This window comes from Marmota flaviventris, chromosome 8 (assembly GCF_047511675.1).
Source record: "Marmota flaviventris isolate mMarFla1 chromosome 8, mMarFla1.hap1, whole genome shotgun sequence".
Classification (NCBI taxonomy): domain Eukaryota; kingdom Metazoa; phylum Chordata; class Mammalia; order Rodentia; family Sciuridae; genus Marmota; species Marmota flaviventris.
Genome location: NC_092505.1, coordinates 10,474,571 through 10,485,889, shown reverse-complemented (window position 1 = coordinate 10,485,889; position 11,319 = coordinate 10,474,571). Strand labels below are relative to the sequence as shown.

The following is an 11,319-nucleotide window of genomic DNA, read 5'->3' as shown; positions in this document are numbered from 1 at the left end:
TGTACTTAACATGCTCTGTCCCTGAGAGGCTCCACTCTTTATGGTAAGGGAAGGGTTAAGGATGGCTGCCTCCAAGTTATTTTCATTACCAGGTTGCTACACACCAGCACCTTTCAAGACCCATATGCTGTCTCAATGGTGATCATTTAAGCAGAAAACTCATCTGTTTTAACTTCACCTACATTTCAAGGAAGACGGTATAGAATTAAATTCCATCCACACCAATTATTTTTCTTCTTTCAAATGTTCAAAGGGGGAAAATAAATTATCCATTAAATCACAGATCTGTATTAAACTTCTCTTTATAATAAAAGCCCAAACAGCTGGAGTTTGACTTGCAGTTGGGTATAATAGACATTTGAAATTCAATAATTTGATTCCTTGAAAATATCACCAGTGTAGGTATCAAATGACGGCTCATTCCGTTTTCTTTTAAACATTATTAATTTCTTGGTGCCATTTAGGAACAGTAACCCCTTCGTGTAGTAAAAATTGCAAAAGCTTATGATCCAGGAGGTCCATGTCTAGCCAAGTCTCAGTTGGGAACCTGTGACGGGACTTTGGGCAAGAATATTATCACTCGGGATCTGTTTCCTTGCCTAGAAAGCAAGGGGAACCACCCAAATTACCTCACGGACTGAGGTTCCATCATTTCACACGCACTGAAATGCGATGGCAGCAGCCCCCAGGCCTTTTTATCTTGAGGAAACAGCGCCACCTTCAGGACATCTAACAGCTGACCACAGAAGTGTTTCTTCAAAGCGGGAGCGATTTGCCCTGATCTGGGGTCAACCTTCCTATGGGATTTGGTCACACACTTTTTGAATTCTGCCTGCTGGATTAAGATCAGTGTGCATGGACATGGAGCCAGGTTGAGCTAACTGATCCACTAGGGACAGCTGCATGACTTTGACCTAATTATCACAGTCTCCAGCTAGCAGTTTGTTCTTTTTGTTTGTTTGTTTGTTTTTATGGAAATTTTATTTTATTTTATTTTATTTTATATTTTTTTATTGGTTGTTCAAAACATTACAAAGCTCATGATATATCATCTTTCATACATTTGACTCAATTGGGTTATGAATTCCCATTTTTACCCCAAATACAAATTGCAGAATCACATCGGTTGCCTGCAAAATAATTGCTTATGGAACTCCACAAAGAAGGCAAAAAAGAAAGACGTACACCCAATCGACTGAACACTATAAAGCCATAATGGGCAAAACTCTTCTTCCCCAAGACACTTTCCCTCACGTTCTAGTCTTGGCACAATATCGACTTGGAGGCGTCTCCTGTATATACTTTCCTTAAGAAAAATTATACAGCAGACTCTCAAGTAAATATACATATTTCATCCAGCAAGTATTTATGGGGTGACCACACTCAGTGCCAGCACAGTGCTAAGTGATCTCACAAGATTACTTCTATTGAATTTTCATAACAACTCCTGTGAGGTGGGGTTTAATATCCCCGCCTGAATCCACTGATTTAGCCTCCAGGCTTCAACATGCTGACACACAGGAGGATGGGACAGCAACTGCAGTCAGCAGTTTGGAGGCAAAGATAGCTGGAGAACTTCATTTATTTTTGTGAAGTGTGATCTGTGGGTTGAAAAGAACCCTAGCTTTGCCAGCCATCCTTAGTAGCAGCCCCTGGATGGAGAGCTGTATGTGCTGCGATAGAGTATCACTGTCTCTAAGTCTGACTTTTCTTACAAATAGAGACATAAAAATAAAAGGGAGACCAGTGGAGTATACCAGGAAGAGGGATGAGGGGAGGGAAAAGAAAATTCTGGGGAACCATATTGGCCAAATTATATTGTTTATATTGTATGCAGGCACAAATATGTAACAATGAATCCCACTGTTATGTATAATGATAATGCACCAGTAAAAATATGGGAAAAAAAACAAATTGAGTAGAGAATATTTAAGATTGCCCCTGTGACAATATCCCATCGATTCTAAGTTCCATAGACTTTCTGGGTTAGGAAAATGCTAGCTAACGGGAATGCATCAGATCTAGAAATATCCTTCTTTCCTGTACATCAAAGAGGAGAGACATGGGCAGTATTTCATGCCAGAGTACCCTGAATCGTGAATCTCACTCTTTTCTATGCCCACATGTACTTGGATGCTGCTGCTGAAAAAAGATTGGATTTCTATTCTTTGTATCCCCCACTCCACTTTACAAAATACTGGTACATAAATCCGAAGTTATTAAAAATTTACTGGTATGTTAGAAAAATATATAGTTTGCATGCAGAACACAAGAGCTGTCCAAGCTGGAGTGATCAGACGTATTTGAGATAACAGCTGAGTTGTTCTAGGGCAGAGCCCAAGTAAGGAGACTGGCTGGGAGGGGGAAGTGCCTGGGACATTAAGATTGTAGGTGGAAGTAGGAAAGACTCAGATGGAATAAGACACCAGAGTGGGTTGACCGTTTGTGGAAGGACAAGTTAAGATATGAGATTTGAACCACACAGCAAATGCTAGAAAAAGAAAAAAAATAATAATATACTATGTAGGCAGGAAATTTCTTAGTCTTAAGCATTTTGTACTCAGAGGAAATGATATTATTTAAGGCTGAATAATCAGTCAGTTGCAGCTGAGCAAAAGCTGAGGAAGAAATGCTTGGCAGTTGTTAACCAGCTTTTGCACATAAGCAGAACTGGCAGTGTCAGTCCCGTGGTGTCTCAGAAGCTGAAACAGTACTGAGAAAGAGGAAGAGAAGGGAGATGCCCTGGTCACGCCACAGAGAAAAACACCACAGGTGAAATGGTGTGCGAACGTAGAACTGCCTACATGACACTTGTCCCCAAAAGTATGTGGCGCAGCAAGACCTGACAGCAGCAGCGGCTGAGCTCATCCTGACCAGAACCTGGCACACCCTGCTCAAGCCCCAGTGATGGTGATGGTTCATGAACGTCCATTGTCACAGGTCAGGGTCATGTTTCCTTCCCACCCCCAATGGACCATGCTTTTTATTTATTGATTGATTTATATATGACAGCAGAACGCATTACAATTCTTATTACACATAGAGAGCACAATTTTCATATCTCTAGTTGTATACACAGTATATTCACACCAATTCATGTCATCATACATGTACTTTGGATAATAATGACCATCACATTCCACCATCATTTCTAACCCCATGCCCCCTCTCTGCCCCTCCCACCCCTCTGCCCTATCTAGAGTTCATCTGTTCCTCCCATGCTCCCTCTCCATACCCCACTATGAATCAGCCTCCTTATATCAAAATTTGTTTTTTGGGGGATTGGCTAACTTCACTTAGCATTATCTGCTCTAACTCCATCCATTTACCTGCAAATGCCATGATTTTATTCTCCTTTATTGCTGAGTAATACTCCATGTGTATATATGCCACATTTTTTTTATCCATTCATCTATTGAAGGACATCTAGGTTGGTTCCACAGTTTAGCTATTGTGAATTGTGCTGCTATAAACACTGATGTGGCTGTGTCCCTGTAGTATGTTGTTTTTAAGTCCTTTGGGTATAGACCGAGGAGAGGGATAGCTGGGTCAAATGGTGGCTCCATTCCCAATTTTCCAAGAAATCTCCATGCTGCTTTCCATATTGGCTGCATCAATTTGCAGTCCCACTAGCAGTGTGTGAGTGTGCCTTTTCCCCCACATCCTTGCCAACACTTATTGTTGTTTGTATGCATAATAGCTGCCATTCTGACTGGAGTGAGATGAAATCTTAGAGAAGTTTTGATTTGCATTTCTCTAATTGTTAGTGATGATGAACATTTTTTCATGTGTTTGTTGATTGACTGTACATCATCTTCTAAGAAATGTCTCTTCAGGTCCTTGGCTCATTTATTGATTGGGTTATTTATTTATTTGTTTATTTATTTTGGAGTTTAGCTTTTTGAGTTCTTTATATACCCTAGAGATTAGTGCTCTATCTGATGTGTGAGGGTAAAGATTTGCTCCCAAGATGCAGGCTCTCTGTTCACCTCACAGATTATTTCTTTTGCTGATAAGAAACTTTTTAGTCTGAGTACATCCCATTTATTGATTCTTGATGTTAATTCTTGCACAGGAGTCTTATTATCCCACATGATGGAGATTAGTGCCTACTTTTTGTTCTATTAGACGCAGGGTCTCTGATTTTATTTCTAAGTCCTTGATCCACTTTGAGTTGAGTTTTGTGCATGGTGAGAGATAGGGGTTTAATTTCATTTTGTTGCCTGTGGATTTCCTGTTTTCCCAGCACCATTTGTTGAAGAGGCTATTTTTTTCTCCAATGCATGTTCTTGGCTCCTTTATTTAATATAAGATAATTGTAGTTTTGTGGATTAGCCTCTGTGTCCTCTATTCTGCACCATTGGTCTACCAGTCTGTTTTGGTGCCAATACCATGCTGTTTTTGTTACTATTGCTCTGTAGTATAGTTTGAGGTCTGGTATAGCGATGCCACCTCCATGCTTTCTTTTTTATAATTTCTAATCATAGGAGACTAGAATAATGAGAATCAAAAAAATATATATATATGTATATATATATATAGTCATCATTGTATTGCGGGTTGCTTCTGTGGTGTCAAGAGCAAGTTCTCAGTGCATTGTTTTCTGAAACTGCTTCTTCCTGTTCTTGGAGGAGTCCAGAGGGCTGATGTCCCAGGGAAGTGGGAAACTGGAGATGAGAGAGTGCACAGCCCATTAGGTGGCTGCAGACAATGTGCACAGAAGCGTGTACCAGTGTTACGGTGAGGACTGGATTCTGGCAGAGTAGGAGACGTTCCCATAGGGAGGTCCCTGTGTTCTGGAAGGCCAGTTCATTCACCTCCATGTTTTATTGCACACCTACTATGTGCCACATACTGGGCACAGAGCAATGACCGTCAAACCATAATGATAGGTTATCTGATAGATTGAAAGCAAAGGAGGCCTTTGGTTGGACCAAGGAAGGTGACAGTTCATGCAGGGGGACAAGTGATATCTCCTTAAGGGGAAAAGTCAGGCAAATGCTCTACCAGGGAAAGAGGTGACCATTCAGGTCACCCTGAATGGAGTGACCATTACAGATAGGCAAACAGGTAAAGATGAAGGTAATTATCTGTAAGGAGCAAGTTTACTGGTTAGAGAGGTGTGACTCCTCCTAGGTGACATGCCTTCGGTTCCTTGAATGAGCAGCCCCAGGACCCTCCAACCCACGAGGTCCCTACATGAATTTGGGAAAGGCATTCTCCCTGGGCTGCTTAGCCCAGGAGTGGACTCAGCAAGCAGAGGGCATCCTTGTTGGGTCTGGTCTCAACCTACAGCCCCATGGAGGCCCCAGGAGCCACCCTCTAGCCCTGCTCTGACGGCTCTTGCTGCCTGGACCATTTACATGGGCTGCTCTGTCTTCCTGAAAGGCTACACCACTGCCCTCCTGCTTCCTGTCCAAGCTTCACCTTAGAGGTGACTGTCACTGGGAAACCATCCCAGTCCCTCACCTGGACGTGGCTCAGCTCTCCATTCTCACATTGGTTTGCCATTCTGTCCATTTCCCTTAATTATACTCAACACAGTTACAAAGGCTTATAAAGTCGACTTTCTCCTGCTTGAGAATCTAAGCCCTAAGAAAGCAGGGCCTCTGGCCTCAAGTTCACTGCTGCATCCCCCACATGGGTGTGCACTGGGGATGCATTCAGCAAATGCTTCTGCAATATGTGAATGGGAGGGTCATTGCCAAAGCCATGGAAAGCCACCTTATCCTTCCAGGGGAGTAGTCTCACCACACTCTTCCCTCCATGCCTCCTGGACGTGCCAGGACAGCCCCTAATTCCAATCCTGGGCCCTGTGCTCAGACTCACTCCTGGAGGCCTAGGTCAGACTCACTCCTCTTTGCCTTCACCCTGACTTCCCTCATGTATCCAGAAGGGGCACTCGTTGCCCTCTTTATAAAAATATGCTGTCCTCTTCCCAGACCATAGGTTAGGTTTGGATTGTGTAAAGGCAGTGTGACTACACACGTTTGGAACGCAAAGCTACCCATGTTTCCATTTCATGTTGTTCTATCACTATTCAGTCATTCAAAAAAAAAAAAAAGAAAGAAATTACTGGGCACTATTCCAGGGACTATGTTTTCTGTTCTCAGTTTGATAGAAAACAAATTTCTTGGATTGTCCACTGTTTCATAGCAAAGACATGAGGTTGAAATGATGGGAAGTTTAACATTCTAGCTGAAATTCACTAAGCACTTTCTCCAGATTTGTTTTGTTCTTGGCCTTGGCAACAGGACTTGACCATCAGGAGGAGAGCGAGGACAATAGCAATAACTCAGCTAGCAAGGAATGTGAGTTAAATACCGTAAACCACAGGAGCACAACAATTCCCTGCTTAGAAAAGATTTGCTTGTGAACTATTTCTAGGAGCAATGGATTAAGCTAAAGAGCTATTGTTTTACGAGAGGTATTAAAAACTATTTTTATAAGATGATGAACTGACTCTGAGCCATATGACTTTATCACCCACCCTGGTTGATTCTTCCATTCTGGTTGGTACATTGCCCTTTCCTGAATGACCCCCACCCCAGCCTTCCCACACTACCCTCTGTTCACTGAGCTCCACCCAAGGTCCACCCCCACCCTTTCCTCAAAGTCCAGCATCCACAAGGTCAATGCTGGACACAGGAGGGAGCCACACCAGTTGCTAGACATACTTATCCCTTGGTAGCTGTGGGTTACGATTTCTAGGACCCTCAAGGATACCAAAACCTTCAGATGCTCAAGTCCCTTGTTTAAAATAACATACTATTTGCATAGAACCTATGCACATACTCCCATATAGTTAAAATCATCTCTAGATTACTTATAATACCTAATATGATGTAAATGATACATCAAAATAGTTGTTATAGTGTGTTGGCTTTTGAAATAATGACAAAAGTCTGTACATATTCTGTATAGATACAATATATTCTCCAAATATTTTTTATCCATGATTGGTTGAATCTTCCAGTGCAGGACCTGAGAAGGGAGCCCAGTTGCATTCTTAATACTTGATTACAGGTGAAGGAGCATACAAAGAATTCACTAAAGAGTCCATATTCCTTATAATACATAAATTCCATAAAGGATTCCGTGAAAGGAATCTAAGTCCTTTGTTCTTTAATGCTGTACTGCTCACACACAATGTTCTCGTTTTTCAAGTCAATGACTCAAAGAACCAGCAAAGGGAGTGATTTCCTAATAGAGAAGCTGTGGACCCCAACAAGATACCACCATGATTTTTTCCGGGGTTGCCCTAACGCAGTACCACAGACTGGGTGGCTTACAAAACAAAAATGTATTTTCTCACAGTTCTGGAGACTGGAAGTCTGCAATCATGGTGTCGCATGGTTGGTTTCTTCTGAGACCTCTCTCTTTGACTTCTCTCCGTGTTCTCATGTGACCATCTCTCTGTGTGTCCATGCCCTGATCTCCTCTTATGAGGCCCCCCTAGGGACCTAGTTTCACCTTCGTTATAGTTTTAAAGGTCCTCTGTCCAAATACTGTCATATTCTGTGGTACTTGGAGGTTAGGACTTCAACATACAAATAGGGAAGGGGTGGCATATTTCAGCCGTAATAGCTATTCAGGTTTCAACTTTGTCAACCTTTAAAAAGTGTTGGTTTGACTTAAAATTGATTGATGTTATAATGGTGCCAAAGAATCATCATGCATCAGTAGAAAATGTGCTATAAATGTTGAATTTGGGTCATTCTCAGGCCGTCAATGCTCAGTCTGACCCACTGCAGCTCCCAGTCAGCCAGGTGCTCACAAAGGAAAAGCAGCCCACGCTCCACATTGTGCCTGGTGCTAAGCTGGGATGCTTAATAGGTTAGATGCCTTAAATGCATTTTTGATCTACTATATTTTCAACTTACAAATGGGCTTATTGGGGTAAATCAAGGAGTATCTGTATTTCAAAAATATAGATGTTTTCTAAAAATTATATTGCCTACCTTGTTTTGAGTCCCTAATGATTATGGTTTAAAGTCTGTGCTCATCACCAGATTGGTACACAACGCAGTGTGCTTGGATTGGTGGGAAGGCAGGCCTGGGTCTTGCTAGGGTAGGCCCTGCATGTTCACTCAGCTAAAGACACAGGAGGAAACCAGTGAGGCAGGAAGCATGAATTCTCAGTTCTCTAAAGAGGCCAAAAAGTCCCTGAACCACAAAATGGGGAGTTGCAGATGTTGTGAGAAGTCAAAAATTCAGTGGTCCATTTTTTCAGAATGAAGTATTTAGCCTTAATTAGGAGGTGAAGATCCAGTCGTAGCCATTTTTAACTCTAGCCCTTCCCTTTGTCAGCCCCAAATTTTAGAATTAGCTAATCACACAGATTATAAACCCGAGCTCCTCCCATCAGGGAAAGGGGCAGCGCTATGTTAGGGATAAAAACAGGCAGACTGCCCACCCAAGTGCACTTGCTAGCCAGGTTCGGTAGCACACGCTTGTGGCAGAGGTAAGGCTTGCCTTGCCGACCCACTTCTGAGCATGTGTTTGATTTCTTGCAGCACCTCGGTATTTCTAGCAATTTTGGCACCCAACATGGAGCTCCGTCCATCACCTAAGGGTCATGAGGACTCCCTCCTTAGAGGAGATACATCCTGCTGCCTTGTTGTGGCCTCGGAGTAGGGGAGGAAACTGTGATCCCTGAGGCTGACAACAAACCCCAAATTGAAAGTGGCTCGGCCATGCAGAGAAAGGACCCAAGCAAGCACCACGTGACAGGTAACTCTGAGCACAGATCAAAGGAGGGAAATCTATTCTCACGCTTGCTCAGAAAGAAGTATTTCCTTGGTGGCCAGGCCATCCCAGAAGTTGTGTGAGTCTGACTGAGACTATTCCAAAACATGAGACCACATCTAAGAGAGTGGGATGGGAGAGTGTGCACAGGGGGTCTGGGGTGTACAAGAAAACTCCAATAAGGGGGGGTGAGCACAAAGAGGGGGGACTTAATTATAGGAATCTACAAAAAAATGAGAAATAAAAATTCTAGACCTAGGAACAGGGAAAGACAATGAAATGATTCCATAGGGAAAATAAACAGTGGTGGTGGTGGGAGAAAATCTACCCCAGTGGAGGACAAGGCTACCTGAACCTTTGATTTCAGTGTCCATCATGCCTGACAGACTACACACCTAATATTTCTAACTTACAGGTCTGCCCTATGTTTAAGTCATAATATAAAAATTTTTGATAGACCCTATTTTAACTTCTAGAGGTTTAGATCTAATAGAGACTGTAATAAATATCTGTAGCTATTATCTCCTACCTGTGGAGATCTAATACCTGCCAAAAATTACAAGATTTTTGTTTCCTGTGTCATGTATATGTATGCACACCTGTGTATTATATGTTGTGTCTACATATGTGCTTGTGTTTATATATATCACGTACATGGTATCAAAATTGGCTCATAGATAAATGAGTACTCATAAATTTAATGAATGGGTCCAAATGCCTTTCAATTAACATGACTTAAATAAAACTTTAACAAAAAGGGTCAATCTAAACGGGTAAGAGTAAGGATGCATTTGAAACTACTAACCTACACATTTTTTTTTCTAGGTGGCCAGCCAATCAGAGTGTTGGTTTCCATAAAATGTTTCAAGTGCAACGTCCATTGCTTCTAAGGGTTTTTCTTTGGCAGGAATAACTGACTTAAAGTGTTAACTAGTCTTGTTCAATACCTTGGTTTTCATGGGTAAATTTGATTTAACATAAATGGGATTAATCTTCATGAATATGTTTTGTTAGAGGACACATCTATTAACTTGCAAAATTAAAGTACTAAAACATCAACTAAGTATAAATTCAGGTACTCTTGGCTTCTTGAATTCCATAAGGTAACATATATTTGGTTCCATTACAAATTGGTAAAATAAAATAAAAAGTTCAAGATTGCATGTTTTGGAGTCTTAACCTAAAAGCGAGGTTGCCAAGTGTTAAAATTCTAACAGGTGTAATTCTATATGTATATAAAAAGCTTCAGCTGAGTTTTGATTAAAGTACTGTCAAAAGAGTGAAGTATTTCATCTTATTTAAAAAGAGTAAGATTTGTTTGAATGAGAGAAGATTGAGCTCCTATGACACAAGGGGGAACCTAAAGAGAGGGCTTTTTTCCACTTACGGCTTCTGGATAAAGGCACTGATCAGAGTCCATGATGAGCAGATATTAAAAAAGTGTTGGGGCTAATGGTTGGAACCTGTGTTGTACAGGCACTGGGAGGGTACCAAGTCTATTGACTTGGCCCATGGTTGTCTAATTGACTATACCCTGTTAGTTCTCAAATCTAAATTTTTTCTGAAACTTCCATGTGGATCCACCCCAACTTCCATTTTCCCAGATGCTCTGAGACAAGGGAGTTCACTGGAAGCTTTAACCTTGGTGGGTGGCCTTCACATTAAATTAATAATAATAATAAGTTGATTGGGTTCTGTTACCCTGAGTTCCTGATGATTAACTGTCCTATTTTATCCAGGGGGTGAAAACTGCTAGTCACAAAGGACATAACAAAGGTCTCCAGTGCTATTAGATTATAATCTGGGGACAAAAAAAAATGTTCTCCCCTTTTAAGATCTAGTAGGATGTTCAGGGTAGAGTCCAGCCTGTTGCCCACAGAACTAAAACAAATGTCCTCCTGGAGTTCCCATGTATGCAGGTATCTATGTCTTGGTAATACTGATTTCTATATAGGGAGGTCCCTAGCAGTCTCCATATGGTCAATGTGACCTTCATTGGACAGGGAGGAGAAACTGACATAAACCCCTCACAACTAGTTGATGGTGCCTTCATGGCATATAATGTCTGGGAGGAACAGAAACAAAAGCCAACCTGTGTTTCGTTGGCAGCTTATGCAAAGGGATATCCAAGGAGGCCTAAAGAAAAAGATGAAAAGGGCCTCCATCATTGAATATCAATATGCCTCGTGTAAGAAAAAGGCCCCAAAGGAGCATCTGGGTACAACTGACAGTGGGGAATCACCTGAAGTTGACGGCATTATGGTAATGATAAGGGATGCAGGTCAGGTTAACAATCTCCTGTGTGCCAACTCTGAATACAAGCTGGGGGGGCGGGGATTAAGGCACGTTTTGTTTTGTCTTTGTGTATGCCAGATTGTCCACCCCTCTCCCGGGGTAAAATTTGCTGTGTAAATTAAACATGCAGGTAACATTTTTACACAAAGTGCAACAGCTTCATTTGCAAATGGGTCGGTCCCAGGAAAGAAAATGATAGCCTGCTCTGCTGGAGGTCTAGTAAAGTGAGTAAGGTTAATTGGGCCATAGGGACCCTGAGAAAAGTGATCAATATTA

General features: G+C 41.8%; 1 long non-coding RNA gene across 1 annotated transcript; it reads left to right on the top strand.

Annotated features, from left to right (window-relative positions):
- Positions 1–2,799: 2,799 nt before the first annotated feature.
- Positions 2,800–9,955, top strand: LOC114087724 (uncharacterized). Its single transcript, XR_003581882.2, has 3 exons — positions 2,800–2,940; positions 8,517–8,733; positions 9,574–9,955. It is a non-coding gene; the product is annotated as an uncharacterized lncRNA (long non-coding RNA).
- Positions 9,956–11,319: the final 1,364 nt, after the last annotated feature.